The following is a 17,950-nucleotide window of genomic DNA, read 5'->3' as shown; positions in this document are numbered from 1 at the left end:
GAGGGGTGTGTTTCACCTCAGGGGGCCAGGGTGGGTATGGCCAGCTTGATGTCACTCATGTTGGGGGCGCCTGTGGGGGCCTGAGCGCTCTGCCAGCAAAAACAGGCTCCCGAGATCTGTTTTCAGCTGTGACGGCCTCCTGCAACCCTCTACCAGCAAAAACAGAGCACGGGGGGTGGGGACCCTCACAAGCTCCGTTTTCACTGGCAGAGGCACTGCAGGACAGTCCTTTGCTGTTCCCAGGATGTCCCTGTGGGCGAGATCTGAACAGAGTACGGTGGGGGGGACCCTCACAAGCTCCGTTTTCAGTGGCAGAGGCACCGCGGACCAGTCCTTTGCTGTTTCCAGGGTGTCCCATGGACCAGATCTAAGTACCCTGTAGCAGGGGTGAAATCCAAAAATTTTCCTTACCGTTTCTGTGGGCGTGGCTTGGTGGGCGTGACAGGGAAAGGGTATTGCAAAAACTCCATTCCCACCCTACTACGGGGGAAAGGATACTGCAAAATCTCCATTCCCTGCCCTCCTGGGGGGAGGATATTGCAAAATCTCCATTCCCGCCCCACTCTGGGGTCAGCCAGAGGTGGTATTTGCCGGTTCTCTGAACTACTCAAAATTTCCGCTACCGGTTCTCCAGAACCTGTTAGAACCTGCTGGATTTCACCCCTGCCCCGTAGGCCGGATCCATCCCCCGGGCCTTGAGTTTGACACCCCTGATCTATAGCATAGGGACTAACCAATAATTAAACCCGATTTGAAAATAATTTTACTTTCTATTGCATTTTTCTGTTACAGATTTAAGGAATACCACCTTTGTTCATTTACTTCCCAATCGGTGAGTTTCACTGCTGTGGGATTTGCACAAAGAGAAAGCTCATTTTATATCAGTTCACGCAGGGACAGTGGTGGTATTCAGCCGGTTTGGATAAACCGGTAGTGGTAACCCCCACCCACCCGCTCCAGCACTATGCTGTCCTATTTAGCCACGTTTTCTAAGCTTTGCACATGTGTGCAAGCCGTGCACATGAGCAAAGCACATGTACGGAAGGCCACACACATGCGTGGAAGCGCATGCATGTGTGTGCACATGTGTGCTTACATTTTTGGTGCACGGCGAACCGGTGGTAAAATTATGTGAAACTCACCTCTGTTTAGGCACCACACAACACCATCAGTGGGAAATGTTCATCACTTCCAAAATTTATAGTTAAATATTTTTTTTTCCCTTCTGAAAATATCTACCAGAAAAGGAAAGATCCAGTGTTGCTTTATCCTTGATGCAACATTTGTTTAGATGTCTTCGGTAATTTTTCTGAGTCCCACCTAAATAAAGGTAAAGTCATGTCAACAGTAAAGAGTGGTGCTCATCTCTGTTTCTTAGCTGAGGGAGCCAATGTTGTCTGAAGATGCTTCTGCGGTCCTATAACTGGCATGACTATAGGTTGAGGCACATGGAACACTGCTATCTTCCTCCCAAAGTGGTACCAGTAGTGAGTTGCTCCCAGTTCGGTTCAGTTCTTGCGAACCGGTAGTAATGGTGGCGGGAGGCTCTGCCCACCCACCCCAACATCATCACTGACGATCTGAACGTGCTCCCATTGCGAACCAGTAGTAAATGTAAGTGGAACCCACTCTTGAGTGGTACCTATTTATCTACTCACATTTGCATCAGGGGTGGGTTCTAAAATTTTTTACTACCGGTTCTGTGGGCGTGGCTTATTTTGTGGGCGTGGCTTGATGGTCATGTGACAATTCTTTAGGATTTAGCAGAGGTACTAGTCTACCAGGCTTTTAACTGATTGCAGAGCTGTACTGGTCTACCCATTTATTTTTGCAGGCACTGATCTACCCATTTATTTTTGCAGGCACCGGTCTACTCATGTATTTTTGGAGGCACCGGTCTATCACCAAACTGCCTTTTACCACTGATCAGCTGTAGGGCGGCCCTTTGAAGCCCCGTGGCAAGAGTTTAAACAGTTTTTCCTTATAGCCCATCAGCTGGGACTCAGGAGGCAGCAATAGATTGGGGGTGGGGCCAAATAAAAAGTAAGAATAACACGGGTGGGGGGATGGCGGGGGGCAGAACCGGTTCGGTGATGTCATATCGTCACCGCTACCAGCTCGGCGGAACCGGGCGGAACCAGGAGGAACCCACCACTGATTTGCATGCTTTCGAACTGCTAGGTGGGCAGCAGCTAGGGCAAGGAATGGGAACTCGCCCCATTGAATGGTGCTTGGGTCTTGAACCTGGTCTGTCAGCTTTCCAGCTTAGTGTCTTTAACCACTGAGAAATCATGCCCCTTCCCATTTAAATATTCATCTGCAACCTGTTTGGATACCTGGCTAGTAGCATAAACTGGCTTTTAATCTTCTGGGTTTCTTTATCTTACATAAAGACATCAAATACATGCTGGAGACAGCCATAAAGCTTCTCTTTTCAATTTTCATTATACTTCAGAGACTAGATTACTAAGCTCATCATCCTAGGGAAGATGTTTTTCTGAAGTTTTACTTTTCCTGCATTGTTCTATTTCAAGTCTTTTGCCTAACAATTTCCCCCCTCCCCTTTTAACGGTTTTCTTTTGAGAAAACTCTGAATTGTTTTTAAAGACAAATCCCCCTTTGTGTGCCATTAGGATTGAAATGCAGTTGATAAATATCATTCGTTGAAGATAGAGATAGATAGACCTACACTGGAAAAAAATATGATGTCTTGCAGTGGATCTACAGTTCAGGAACCACCATTAAGCTCAACTCCACTCAAACAAACAAACAAACAAATAAATCTTCTTCAAGAGAAGAAATTATTCCTGCCTTCCCATTAATGGAAGCAGAAGGTTATTACCCATCCAGCTCTTGATTCTGTTATTGTCTACAAAAACCTCTTAAGAAGAATGCAACGAAAGATGAAGCTCTACATTATGTACACAATAATGCAGCCAGCCATTTCATGCCCTCCTCATTTGACTGAATCTACTCTTCTATTCAGGCAAGACAATTGTCAGGTCTGGCAAGTTTAGCTCCCTCTTTCATGACAAATGGAAATGGAGAAGAGCAGTGAAGCTCCCTTGTAAGACAGATAGGGGGCCACTTTCTTTTCTCTCCAAACAGGAAAAGTAATGTTTATATCCCATTCATGGTTTACTGCCTTGTCGTGGCAAAGGGGCTTGCATAGCTCAATGAAGCTATGAGCTATGCCATGCAAGGCCACCCAAGGTCATAGCAGAGAGTTCTGACCAAACGTGATCTACTGGAGAAGGAAATGGCAACCCACTCCAGTATCTTTGCCATGAAAACCCCATGGACAGTACCAAAAGGAAAAAAGATATGACACCAGAAGATGAGCCCCTCAGGTCAGAAGATGTCCAATATGCTACTGGGGAAGAGCATAGGGCTAGTACCACTAGCGCCAGAAAGAGTGAAGCGACTGGGCCAAAGCCGAAAGGACGCTCAGCTGTGGATATATCTGGTGGTGAAAGGAAAGTCCGATGCTGTAAAGATTTTTTCTCCATAGGAACCTGGAATATAAGATCCATGAATGAAGCCAAGCTGGACGTGGTCAAAGAAGAGATGGAACATTGAACATTGAAATCTTAGGAATCAGTGAACTAAAATGGACAGGAATGGGTGAATTTAATTCAGATGACCATCAGGTATAACTACTGCGGGCAAGAATCCCTCAGAAGAAATGGAGTAGCCTTCATAATCAATAAAAGAATAGGAAAAGCAATACTGGAATACAATCTCCAAAATGACAGAATGATCTCAGTTTGAATCCCAGGCAAACCATTCAATATCACAGTAATCCAAGTCTATGCCCCAAACACTGGTGCTGAAGAGGATGAAGCCCTACAGCACCTTATAAAATTAACACCAAAAAATGATGTCCTCCTCATCATGGGGGATTGGAATGCTAAAGTAGGAAGCCAAAAGATGACCGGAATAACAGGCAAGTTTGGCCTTGGAGTACAAAATGAAGCAGGGCACAGGCTGATAGAATTCTGTTAAGATATTACGATGGTCATAGCATCTTTTCCAACATCCCAAGAAACGACTCTACACATGGTCATCACCAGACAGACAACACAGAAATCAGATTGACTATGTGCTCTGCAGCCAAAGATGGAGAAGCTCTATACAGTTAGTAAAAACAAAACCAGGAGCTGACTGTGGCTCAGATCATGAGCTTCTTATTGCAAAATTTAGGCTTAAATTGAAGAAGATTAGTCTTGAAGTCATGTCTGACCCATTGCGACCCCATGGACTATGTTCCTCCAGGCCTTCCTGTCCTCTACCATCCCCCGGAGTCCATTTAAGCTCATGCCAACTTCTTCAGTGACTCCATCCAGACACCTTGTTCTCTGTTGTCCCCTTCTTCTTTTGCCCTCAATCTTTCCCAGAATTAGGCTCTTCTCCAGCGAGTCCTTCCTTCTCATGAGGTGGCCAAAGTATTTGAGTTTCATCTTCAGGATCCGGCCTTCTAAAGAGCAGTCAGGGTTGATCTCCTCTAGCACTAACCGGTTTGATCACCTTGCAGTCCAAGGGACTCTCAGGAGTCTTCTCCAGCACCATAGTTCAAAGCAGTGGTGGGTTGCCCCCGGTTTGCACCGGTTCTATAGAATCAGTAGTACAACCAGAGGGAGGCTCCGCCCACTGACCCTGATGTCATGAAAATGCTTCTGCGCATGCACAGAAGAGTGTGTGCATGCACGGCCCCGTTGCAAACCAATAGTAAAGGTAAGTAGAACCTACCCCTGGTTCAAAGGCCTCAATTCTTTGGCACTCAGCCTTCCTTATGGTCCAACGTTCACAGCTCTACATTGCAACTGGCAAAACCAAGGGGGAAGTACAACCTCCCAAATGAACAGAGCGATGATGAATATTTTGGAAATAGATGAATGTGGTTTCTGGAATCTCAATCATCATGCACAGATGAGATCAAAGTCTAGAAGAGACCAATAAAGTTTAGCTTTCTGAAGCTTCTTCTTCTGGGTGTTTACCTGGACTTGTGAAAATCTAGCTATATGGAAAACTCAGGCCTAAACAGAATGAAATTTTAACCCTGAACCGGTGGTGAAATTCAATTTTTTTTTTACTACTGGTTCTGTGGGCATGGCTTGGTGGGCGTGGTGTGGTGTGGCTTGGTGGGCGTGGCAGGGGAAGGATACTGCAAAATCTCCATTCTCTCCCCACTCCAGGGGAAGGATACTGCAAAATTTCCATTCCCACCCCACTCCAGGGGAAGGATATTGCAAAATCTCCATTCCCACCCCACTCTGGGGCTAGCCAGGGGTGGTATCTGCCGGTTCTCCGAACTGCTCAAAATTTCCATTACCGGTTCTCCAGAACCTGTCAGAACCTGCTGGATTTCACTCCTGCCCTGAACTATGTGGGTAAGGGAGTTAAATATTTGCAAGGAGGTTAGGGTTATGATCATAATGCTTAGTGATCAACTCGTTATTCTTTGGATGGTATTTCTATACATATTTTTAAATATAATTTCCATATTGGGGGACTTCTACTGTATAAGAAAATTACCTACATTTGCATAATGATTAGAATGCAAAGACTTGTACCCAATTATTCATGTAAGCCGCCTTGACTCACCATGGGTGAATAGGCAGCAATATAAATTTTCTAAAATAAATTAAAATAAATAAATAAATAAATATGAAAAATTGGTCACAAAATTTATTTATTTATTTATTTATTTATTTATTTATTTATTTATTTATTTATTTATTTATTTCATTGAATTTGTATACCGCCCTACTCCCGAAGGACTCAGGGCGGTGAACAGCCATGGAATAAAACATATAAATACAAAATTTAAAATAGATTAAAATGAATTAAATAATTTGGCTGAACAAATTTAAAACCCCAATAATTTAAAACCAGATTTAAAATTTCCATTTAAAAAGGGGAAAGGTCAGGCCAGCTTGATGAAATAGGAAGGTCTTAAGCACGCGACGGAAGGTACGCAGATCCGGGATCCTCCGTATCTCCGGGGAGAGCTCGTTCCAGATAGTAGGTGCCCCCACAGAGAAGGCTCTCCCCCTGGGGGCCGCCAGTCAACATTGTTTGGCCGATGGCATCCGGAGGAGCCCCTCTCTATGGGAGCGTACTGGTCGGTGGGAGGCTATTGGTGGTATATATATACTGCACAATGACACTTATATGAACAGATCACAGTGGATGATGGGGATTTTCATACTTCCTGAATGTTTATAGTGGAACTGGTATGACCCAGTGGTTGAGAGATTAGATTCAGACAGACCTGGGAGATACCCGGTCGAATCCATCTTGCATCGTGATCTCACTGGAGCACCAATCTTGGCTCTAGCCCATTGCAACTAGTTCCTTGTTATTTGTGTGGTTTGCTAATACTTGGTGTGGCAGCTGCATTTGTGCGAGGAGTTGCTACTGTTCATTCCATGCCTACCATGATAGAAAAAGTTGGCTTTTCTGCACCAGTAAATATGTGATTTTTGGCACTCCCGACATGTAGTGGATATTTATGGCTTCCCTACCGCTGTGATTTCTTTTTTTTTCCTTCCACCTTCTACTCTCTAAAACGTTAAACATTTCTTTATAATTAGTGAGCCTTGTCAAGTAAGTAGCAAAGTAGCAATGCAGTTGGCCAGCAGCCTAAAAGCCGAAGGAAGAATTGCAAATTCTTGGAAGAGAAGATAGAAGCAGAAGTTTAAAGCAAGCAGAAGACAAATCCCTTCCAGTTGGCTTGGTTTCAGTTTGGCAGGCCTGCAGTGTACACAGAGAAAATGTAAAAAAGAAAAGAACAAGAAAAAAACAACAAGAACCAAGGACAGAGTGTATTGGGACAATACTGATAAAAATTGAATAAATAAATAAAAAATCCCAGATAGCAATCAGTGCATATTGATGATGAAAACAAGGATGATTTCTTTTCCTTCATTTTCCCAAATGAGTATTAATTCAGGGTGCGGAGTCTGTTGGGAATGAAGCAGTTTTACTTCCATATCCTCCAACTTTTAAAATCAATACTAAGAATTCATAATAAATCCCCCCCCCCACATACACATTCTGCAAATACAGACACAGTCAAGTATCCCAAGCAAGACTCAGCTTCCCCACCCTATTAATCTAGGGTGGTCAACATCCAATTTACACCCACCCTGATAATTCTTAGCTTCATAAATATGTGCCTTGGGTGCAAGGGTGTTGTTGTGGTTTGCCAGCAGCCTGCCGAGCTGGCAGTGGAGTCGGACAGCGATGAGGCTGAGGAAGAACATGGGCCAGTCCTGGAGGCTGGGGAAGGCCCAGATGAGGGCTCTGCGTTGGAGGTAGAGATGGGGCCAGGGCCATCGGAGAGTGATGTGCGGACTCCAGAGCCTCCAGAGGCTGATAGTAGAGAGGCAGAGGAACAGGAGGAGCCTGGTCCTAGTGCACGTATGAGAAGAGCTGCCAGAAGGCAAGAGCAGCTAAAGCAAAGAGGACGACTCAGGAGTAAGGCCAAGAGATGATAGGCCCCTCCTATAAGGCTTAAAAGAGCAGCAACGGCTCTTGGGCTCTTTGTTGGAAAACAACGTTGATAGTCTTGCTGCATTTATCTCTTGTCGGCATCTTCTGCTTTTGAACTTTTGCCAAGAGAAGCCTTTGCCTAATTATACCAAGGTTGGTGATTAGACTGGAGAATTTGTGTTATTAAGAGTTTGTTTTAATTTAGTTTGGACTACGCTGAGAATGAGTTAATTCTCAGTTGTTCTAATAAAGTCTGTTTATTTTGGAACTGTTTGCGTCGATTACTACCTACTTGGGCCTGGATCACAACAGGTGTATATGCCCATGCATACCCATGCGTGCACCACGAGCAAAACGAAACTACCCATTAATTGAATTAATGACTATAATTAAAACCGATGACCTGTAAAAGAAGAGTCCCAGCAGAAGGAAGCAAATAAAGAGACAGGAGATGGAGTGAAGGAAGCTTATTATCCCACCAAGAAGGAATGAACATGAAAGAGAGAAAGAGAACTGGGGTGAGGGTCAAAGCAGAGAAGCTGGCTAGGAGGTTGAAAGGGAAGGAGAGAAAAGAGAGAGAAAGACTTCATGAAGATGTTAGGGAAGAGTTACGCTTAGCAGTGAAACAACAACAACTTTCCTCAGCCCCATTTCCCAAGGTCTTTCTCACATACCCTTACAGAAAGAGAGCATGGATGCCTTCTTCTGAGGAGTCCTTTCCATCCACAGCTGGCCTTGGGTTGACTTCCATGTGAATCTGATCATGGGTAGACCAAGATTCTGAATAATCCAATGTTCCTGAAGCTGTATTTTTGAGAACTTTCTTCAGACTAGGCAGGTGAAAGGCTCACCTGAAGAGCTCACAGATATGATGGTAGAATGCAGAGCTAGGTCCTGCGGCTCATTCAGAGGGCATCACTATTGTGATACTCACCTGAACAGAGAACTTTCTCCAACCCTACAGGTGGTTTATGAGGAAGCTTTGCTTACACATCTTGGACCAGCTATAACCATCCAGGCATTTCCTAGTTGAGAAATGTTGTAGCTACCACCATTGTTCTCTGTTTTTGGACTTTAACACTGTAGAGTACAATGCATCACACCTGTGTCAGAAGCACCAAGGGTTGAAAAGATTAGCCAGTGACATCACTGTTGCCCGGGGCATGTTGAGTTGTGTGGGGGGGAGTCCTTTCATGTCTCTGGCAGAAGCTGGAGTTCAGGACAGGAGCTCACCCTGCCCCACAGCAGCACTAAGGTCTCAAACGCGGGCTTGGTGTTTGTCACCCCAGCAACTTAACCAGGTGAGCTACCACGCTCCTTTGTATAGTTCCTAATTTTGGCATTAGAGAGTCCCACCGACAGTTTTCTCTTAATCAGAATTTATTTCAGATTTGCTCTGTGTAGTTCATTTTAAAATAATGACGACAGAAAATGAAATTGGAAGGTGTGTTTGGCAGCTGCTTTTATGGGCTGACTAGGACAAGGAAAGGCTGGGAGTAAGCAGTATTTATTATCACAAATTCCAGCATAAATTTCAAGTGTTGTTAGCAGCTACCGTTTTTTCTACCGGCAGCAAGGCACATGTTCTTCTCCCTATTATTTCAAATCCATGCTTACACATTTGTAACCACCTCAGTAAATCAGTCCTCACCCCTCAATTGTGTCTTTAATTTAATATATAGATTTGTATTTGTATTTTTATTTTTTTTTTAAAAAAAAAAAAACAAGACTGTAGAATATAATAAATTTTATGTATATATTTCAGCTTCTACCAGTTGGAACTGAACTAATGTTATTCTCTTTTAATTCCTTAATTACATCTACATATTGTAATTAGCCATCTATGGCTATGATCCATAAATCTATTAATTCCAAGCATTAGGTTCTGTCACATTTTATCCCTTTTTTAAGAAACTGGACAAATCCAAGGGTAATATTGCGACATGCTTATAAGTGGCAACTGTTTTCAATTTTAACACAAAAGCCAGAGCACAAAAGCTGAAGTTCTCCCTTTTCCAAAGAAATGTCTATTATGATTCTTGATCAAATAGTGTCCCTATTGTGCTATCATTATACGTACAAGATTATAGTGTTCTCGTGCAAACTAATGTCTCTCTCTCTCTACATATTCCCATGCTATTTTACCAGTTGCTGATGGCATGGAAATGTTGGGATATTGTTGGCCAGGGTAATCCCCATACTTGCACCCCAGTGGGGCTACTGCCAATCACTCTAGATGGGGCTAGCTTTAAGAAACATCCAGAAGATTCCATTGCTACAAAATGTGGCAATTATGACTCTGACTGCTAATCTTGAAATGAAACCAATACAACATAAAATTAGCCAAATGGTAAGGCCAGGAGATGAGGCAGGGAAGGAAAGAAGGAAGGAAGGAAGGAAGGAAGGAAGGAAGGAAGGAAGGAAAGAAGGAAGGAAAGAAGGAAGGAAGGAAGGAAGGAAGGAAGGAAGGAAGGAAGGAAGCAGGGAGGGAGGGAGGGAGATCAAAGGAAGGAAGGAAGGAAGGAAGGAAGGAAGGAAGGAAGGAAGGAAGGAAGGAAGGAAGGAGGAGGCAGGCAGGAAGGGAGATCAATGGAAGAAAGGAAGGAGGGAGGGAGGAAGGGAAGGAGATCAATGGAAGGAAGGAAGGAGGGAGGGAGATTAATGGAAGGAAAGAAGGAAGGAAGGAATGAATGAACGAAGGAAGGTGGCATGGAGGGAGATCAAAGGAAGGAAGGAGGGAGGGAGGGAGAGAGATCGAAGGAAGGAAGGAAGGAAGGAAGGAAGGAAGGAAGGAAGGAAGGAAGGAAGGAAAGAGCATTAAGACTCTTCTCTCCATCTAGAGCAGGGATCCAATCTTTTGGCTTGCCAGGGCCACATTAAGCGAAGACAAATTATTTGGGGGCCACATAAAAAACGTATAATATGGTTAATTTATATAAATAACAAACTTCCTTTATTTTCTAAATATTTTTTGTTACAGTCTTGAGGGACCGTATGACTAACTGTCCAGGGCTGCATGCAGCCTTTTGGCCCAGGGGTTGGGCACACCTAATTTAGATGTTGGGCTATGTTTTACATTTTTATCAAATGGTTAGTGTTATGTTTCTCTTTTGCATTGTTACCCATCTTGTGAGCCTGTGGACAGAAATAGGGTTCTGTATATACGAACGAAGCATCAGAAGACAGGTAAATTCTGGTACATATTCCTGCTGAGCAGAGAGCACACACCTATATATGGGTCAAAGTCAACTGAAGTCTTTCGTTCTTTTCAACTCAGAGTTTAAGATTAAAAAGGTCAGCTGCTTCCTGAGCATAGGGAAAAAGCCTACTGCCCAAATGCCTCCTTGTTTCGCTGTGAGATTTGAGCTGAATTTGCTGAGAGCATGCTTTGTCACAAATTTGTGGGGAAAAAAACCCAGAATCTGCATCCAAAGAATCTTTTTATTAATGAATCATGTTCTATGCACACAACATTGCTACCAGGAAATGTGCAAGCAGCACAACTATTAATTTTTGAGCATCTTTTGAAAAGGCTAATTAGAATAACAAGAACCAACAAGAGCCAGATTTACATCTCTCCTTTTTTTTTTTCCAACTCCCTGGAGCTCGGGAGGCTGTTGCTTTGATTTTTATATATTTTTTGCAGTTTACCAGTTCAGGAGCCTATGACTAGTTCACGGTACTGTCATCCCCTTTGAGAAACAGAGACGAGCCGGCCATCAATTGCGGCTCGGATTTGTTTGCGATGCATCGCTTTTGTCAAGAAGGACACCCATTTTCAAAGCGCTCTTGTCAGAAAAAAAAAAAAAAAAACCTTGGGAACCTCACATCTCGGGCCACTCTCTGTTGTCATCACAGGTTCAAATTAATTAATGCGAGGCCCTGCTTCAAAAACCTTAATCCAAGCTGGTGTATTAAGACGCCTGCATTAGCTGTGTCCTGTTTTCATTTTGACATTGCCCTGTTTAAAGCGTTCGTTGTTTTTGTTTTTTCTTTTCTTTTACGTTGCGTGAGTAGTATTGAGAACCTTAATGCACAATATTGACAGAGTAATAAAAATAGCAAATTACACTGCAGGCTTTGTGCCAACTTCATTAAGATCCCAGTCATACAGAGAGAGGAAGAAAAGGAGAGAGAGAGAAAGAGCAAAAAAAAAAAAAAAAAAGAGAGAGAGAGAGAGAGAATGCAGGACCAAACAATATCAGGATATATTGAATACATTTTCAAAGCTGCCACGGTACATTAAATAAAAAATCCGAGCTTTTAATACAAGAGAGAGGTGCGCACACAAGACACAATTAGCCCATTCGTAGTCAAAGATCAGTTTAAACAAATCCACATTTATCTGTCATTCGCGTGTCCTTTAACTTGAAGCGTCTTCTCTGCATTTATGCCCAATAGCATAAATCCCTCTTATTTTTTTTTTAAATGTTACAGTACTTATGTTTCCTGCACACTTCTTGTAAAAATAAATTTCAGAAAGGTTTGGGATTTTCTATGTAACGTTTCAGAATGCGAGAGCATTTCAAGCACAATTTTCCGTCAAAATGTGTGTATACGGGTGGATTTGTGTGTTGATTTTGTTTTTTTTTTCCATTGGAAATCAATTTTAATAGATTTCACAGCTTTGCTTTTAACAGAAATCCTTGCTGGATTTTTCTTTCAACATCCTTAGGAGAAAGAAGAGATTGAGTAGTTCAAATGCAAAACATTCTTCAAAAGGAGAAAACTAATGCATCAATGAAGCCTACTAATGGATACATCCAACTTTTTTCAGTTAAAAAGGTAAAGGTTCCCCTCGCACATATACTCTAGTCATTCCCAACTCTAGGGGGCAGTGCTCATCTCCGTTTCAAAGCCGAAGAGCCAGCGCTGTCCGAAGACGCCTCTGTGGTCATGTGGCCGGCATGACTAAATGCCAAAGGCACACGGAACGCTGTTACATTCCCACCAAAGGTGGTCCCTATTTTTCTACTTGCATTTTTTATGTGCTTTCGAACTGCTAGGTTGACAGAAGCTGGGACAAGTAACAGGAGCTCACCCCGTTACGCGGCACTAGGGATTCGAACCGCTGAACTGCCAATCTTTCGATCAACAAGCTCAGTATCTTAGCCACTGAGCCACCACATCCCTTAATTCCAGTTAATACCACTATTCAAACGGTTACTCATCATTTTGTCATTTATTCATATGACTCTATTATTATTATTTTTTCCAGATGGCAACATGTTTGCTCTTAAAGTGCATTTTCTACTCATGGCCTGTTGGCATGTATGATATAGTCCTTGTGACCTTCAAGGCACTAGGTTTGGAGAGACAATTCATTGCCTTGTGTCCCTAAAGCTTAAGGCTCTTATGCAGTAAGCTAGAAGTAAGTAAGTAAGCAGTAAGAAATGGGAAAACTTCGATCTTTTTGCTCAACCTGCAGATGTTAAGAGTCTTGAGCCATCTCACCACATCACACCCATTTCTGTCTGCACACACAACCTTGTTGAAGGTAACACATGTGCTCCTTCTTCTAGAAGGCTAATTGTTGTGGTCAATGGTGAAATCCATTTTTTTTACTACCGATTCTGTGGGCATGGCTTGGTGGGCATGGTGTGGCTTGGTGGGCATGGCTTGGTGGGTATGGCAGGGGAAGGATACTGCAAAATCTCCATTCCCACCCCACTCCAGGGGAAGGATACTGCAAAATCCCCATTCCTTCCCCACTCCTGGGGGAAGGGTATTGCAAAATCTCCATTCCCACCCCACTTTGGGGCCAGCCAGAGATGGTATTTGCCAGTTCTCTGAACTACTCAAAATTTCCACTGTGGGTTCTCTGAATTGCTCAAAATTTCTGCTACCGGTTCTCCAGAACCTGTCAGAACCTGCTGGATTTCACCCCTGGTTGTGGTGAATGATGCCCCCAGATACTCCAGAGGAAACCAGATTCCAGGGAAGAGCTCTGCATGTTTCCTTCAATGAATCCTGGAAATTCTGATGTAGTCGAAGGGCTAATATTCTGCTTTTGTCTTCCAACAGGGATGGCATTGGTGAATGATCTGAACTTTGTCAGATTCTAAACCCCAACCTTGTTAAATATACTTACAGCAATAGCAACAGCCCTTAGGCTTATATACTGCCCGATAGTGCTTTACAGCACTCTGTGAGCAGTTTACAGTGTCAGGATATTGTCCCCAACAATCTGGGTCCTTATTTTACTGATCTCGGAAGGATGGAAGGCTGAGGCAACCTTGAGCTGCTCAGAATCAAACTCCAGCCTGTGGACAGAGTTAGCCTGCACTAGTGCATTCTAACCACTAACCATTAACCATGGCTCTTATTACAGAGAAAGCCATGGGAGTGAAATTTAATAGCAGTGAAATTTGTGTTGTAAATGTGCAAAAGAAGAACAGATCCCTTCAAATATAATTGATAGTTCAGCTTTGCAGACTCACAAGCCATAGCAAGCTAGTCAAACTTGAAGGATAATAGGAACTCACTAACTTATGGAACTAGCTGTATGTGTAGGATGCTATTGTATTTTTTTACACTACACTACACTACACACTATTATTATTATTATTATTATTATTATTATTATTATTATTATTATTATTATTATTATTACTATTTATTGGATTTATATGCCGCCCTCTCTCCAGAGGACTCAGGGCGGCTCACATCAAACGAAACAATCCCAATAAATGCAATGTAAAACAGACTAAAAACAGACTAAAAACCGATTTAAAACTAAAAACCAATTTAAAACAATGCATACACACATGCACAATCTTGATCAAGATTTTTTCTAAGCTAAATGTATTCTATAGAGCAGCTTCCCAAGGATGGGTATGAAAACAACACAATACTAATACTTTTGACTGTGATTGCTTCAACAAACTAATCTTCCCATTGAAGCCCAAACTTCTAAAACTGTTAAATTGTCCCTGGAGTGCCTCCCACAGGCACAACACAGGCCAGTCTAAAGCTGGTGAGCACACAAAAAGGTGTGATTTTGTTACTTAATTGAGTTCTAAATCATTTCCTTTGTCAGGATGGATTAACAGACTGGATGAATTGTAGAGGGGTCTTGTTGACTCACAAAATAGTAGCAGTGATGGACATCTACTTATTAGGACCAAGTTCCCCCACCCCACCCCCCACCAAAATTTAATCTCCCAAGAAGAAGATAAAGATGAAACTTTTCAGATGAAATCATGGTTCACTTTAACATTTTATTTTTTTTTAGAATTAAATGCTTTTTAAATAGACATAATGATGTATAACTTTAATAGACATCCTCCTTTTAATACCGTGTTTTCCCGAAAATAAGACCCTGTCTTTTTTTCTTTTTTTTTTTTTTTGAACCTTGAAATAAGAGCTTGGCCTTATTTTCAGGGAGGTCTTATTATTTTGGGGAGCGTGAAACAAGACAGGGCTCCTCTTGCCATTGATTGATTGATTGATTGATTGATTGATTGATTGGTTCGATTTATATGTCACCCTTCTCCGGAGACTCAGGGTGGCTTACAATGCATTAAGCAATAGCCTTCATACTTTTGTATATACCTGCTTAGTAGAGCTTTTGGGCCCCCCAAGCGGTGTTCTTTTTTATACAAAGTCAGCTTATTGCCCCCCACAATCCGGATCCTCATTTTACCTACCTCGGAAGGATGGAAGGCTGAGTCAACCTTGAGCCTGGTGAGATTTGAACTTGCATTAATTGCAGGCAGCTGGTGCTACTTAATAGCACTTTAGTCTGCTTCACCACCAAGGCCATCTTACCTGATTTCCAGCTCTGCATTTAATTATTTTCGGGGGGAGGCTTATTTTAGCGCATGCACTCAAAAGCCTGATTGGGGTTATTATCAGGCGATGTCTTATTTTTGGGGAAACAGAGTAGACATCTGCCAATCCCAATAGAATAAGCTAAGAAATTTATGTTTTAGCTTACCACTTGTATCACCCTTTCTCAAAGTAAATGCTTTTTCCTGGTGGTTTTTGGTGGCATGCAAAATCTATCAAGGGAAGACTGTCTCCTGATGACATGTCCAAGAAGACCATGCACTTCCCTTGTTGCCATTTTGGTCTACACAAGCATATTCAAATCAAGACTAATTAGGAAATTCTGAAAGTATCTCACATGAGTGCTTTATTGGAGATATGGGGAAAATAGGGATGCAAACAATGAGAACCAAATACAAGAGAGGCAGTATTGTTTTACTGCTGAACATAATAATAAATACAAGCAATTTAAATCTTACCAGCGATGCTCTGTATGTGTGGGATGTGGGTTTGTCCTTGGATGACCACGTGCCACAGATTAAGATGGATTCTTCTTTGTGCTTCTGCCTTCTCCAAATGCTAAAGGAAACGGAGTCTGGCTTCCCAGCATGCACTTGGTTTGAGACTGTGGGCTGATGGGTAATGGGGTGGGGGTCAGCTTCAAACAATATACTTGATATTTATCCTTCTGGCCACTAGATGGGGCTAGAGAGCAGCGACAGTATATAAAAGCTATATGCTGTGGCACGGCACTGACTATCTGCTTTTCTTAGGAAACCAAGCGAACAGAGAAGCAAATTAAAAAATGAATGAACATAAGGACAGAATGTGCGCACACAGAGATTTTCTGATGAATATTCTACCTTTTTTTTCCTTTTAAAAGAAGGAAACAACTGCTTTAATCGGGGGAAAGGGGAATAACACAAACGCAAATACTCCTTCCCCATTTCTGATGGGTCGAAAAGCTGAAAAGAATGAAACAGGTTGAATAATTTATGTAAAAGGCCTGTTACACAGAGGGTTTTTTTTTTTTTTGCAATGAGAAAAGTTAAATGCATGCCGCTTTAGAGAGACCTGTGTTTGATATGGAAAAAGATAAATAATTAAGAGTGCCTGAAATAGCATTATGCCCCCTTAGAGAATTATTTCTTTTATAATGCATTGATTTATCTATTGTTTTACCTTGCTCATCTTGTTTTTAGTAGTAGATGGAGTGTTTGTGGAGGAAAGGAGATGAGGGAAACTGCCATGTAATTTAAAAAAAGTTGAAAAAAGAAAAAAAAAACTTTGGGTCATGTGGGTATTATGTGTAGATATGACCTCTGGGCTGCAGTAATGCTGGCAGCCACCAGATGGTGACAAAGGGAATGTCTTTTTTCCCCCCTAAATAGAGACAGTAGTATCATATATAGCCATGATGGCAAACCTATGGCACGCGTGCCAGAGCTGGCACACGGCACCTTCTCTTATGGCACGCAGACCGTCGCCCCAGTTCAGCTCCAGTGCACATGCGCGTATACCTCCCACCGGCTAGCTGATCTTCGGGTCTCTGCCGCACATGCATGGGGGAGCAGGGCGCATGTGAGGGGCGCGTGAGCATGTGCGGGGATGGGGCGCATGCAGGGAGGGCCGTGCGCGCATTGCATTTTGGAGGTTCAGGCCCGCATGCGGCTCCACACACTTTGGGCACTCGGTCCAGAAAAGGTTAGCCATCACTGATATATAGTATCATAATATCACTTAGATGGTATGGATATGTCGTAGGCAATAAAGAAGACCCGGTGGTGAGGACGGGCCATCCGTCTGGATCCTGATGGCCAGCAACTGCGTGGTACACCCAAGAAATAGTAGAGAGGACTACATCACGGAGGATATGAAATGCATGGGCATCGCCCTAGATTGAGCCAGGAAGAAGAAGAAGAAGAAGAAGAAGAAGAAGAAGAAGAAGAAGAAGAAGAAGAAGAAGAAGAAGAAGAAGAAGAAGAAGAAGAAGAAGAAGAAGAAGAGGAGGAGGAGGAGGAGGAGGAGGAGGAGGAGGAGGAGGAGGAGGAGGAGGAGGAGGAGGAGGAGGAGGAGGAGGAGGAGGAGGAGGAGGAGGAGGAAAAAAGGAAGAGGAGGACATTGCCCCTAGTAAACAAGATATTGGAAACATATTTCCTCATGACGTGCTTCCTATCTTAATATTTTAATTTATTCTTCATTTTGTTTCTTTACATATAGCTAAATACAGGTAATCCTTACAACCACAACTGAGCCCAACATTTATGTTGCTAAGGTGAAATATTTGTTAATAATAATGGGTTGTGAAGGCTGTGAAGTAAGAGTAGAAGCCAATCTAATGTGATGATGTTGAATATTATTACATGTAGTAACATCTGTAGGTGGAACAGTGTTTTGGCTTTACTCTTGAATGATTTCCATAATTGGACCTTACATGACCTCAACATCTCTGAAGCTGAATTTTAGTATGCCTGGTTGAGCCAAGCCAATTTAAAGAAAGATAGAACAATTAGGTCCCCTCAATAAATCCCCCCCAACTCCACCAGTTTGGCCTGGGGTGTCAGAAACCAAGAGGTGAAAACCCCAACCCCCAGGCTGGAGTAGATTCCTCTTCTTCTTTTCTTGGGACAAAGGGAGAAAGATGACAATGCCCCTGCTGCCAGCATACCTGTGCAGGGAATTA

The 17,950-nt window shown here is 42.7% G+C and overlaps 1 pseudogene; it reads left to right on the top strand.

Moving 5' to 3' along the window:
- The first annotated feature begins 3,297 nt into the window (after window positions 1–3,297).
- LOC139316436 (craniofacial development protein 2-like) overlaps window positions 3,298–17,950 on the top strand; it is a 127,257-nt pseudogene continuing 112,604 nt past the window's right edge.

The sequence above is a fragment of the Pituophis catenifer genome, unplaced genomic scaffold (assembly GCF_029215685.1).
Source record: "Pituophis catenifer annectens isolate HBS135680 unplaced genomic scaffold, rPitCat1.0.hap2 SCAF_4, whole genome shotgun sequence".
Classification (NCBI taxonomy): domain Eukaryota; kingdom Metazoa; phylum Chordata; class Lepidosauria; order Squamata; family Colubridae; genus Pituophis; species Pituophis catenifer.
Note: the sequence above shows the minus strand (reverse complement) of the source record. Positions and strands in the feature narration are given on the sequence as shown.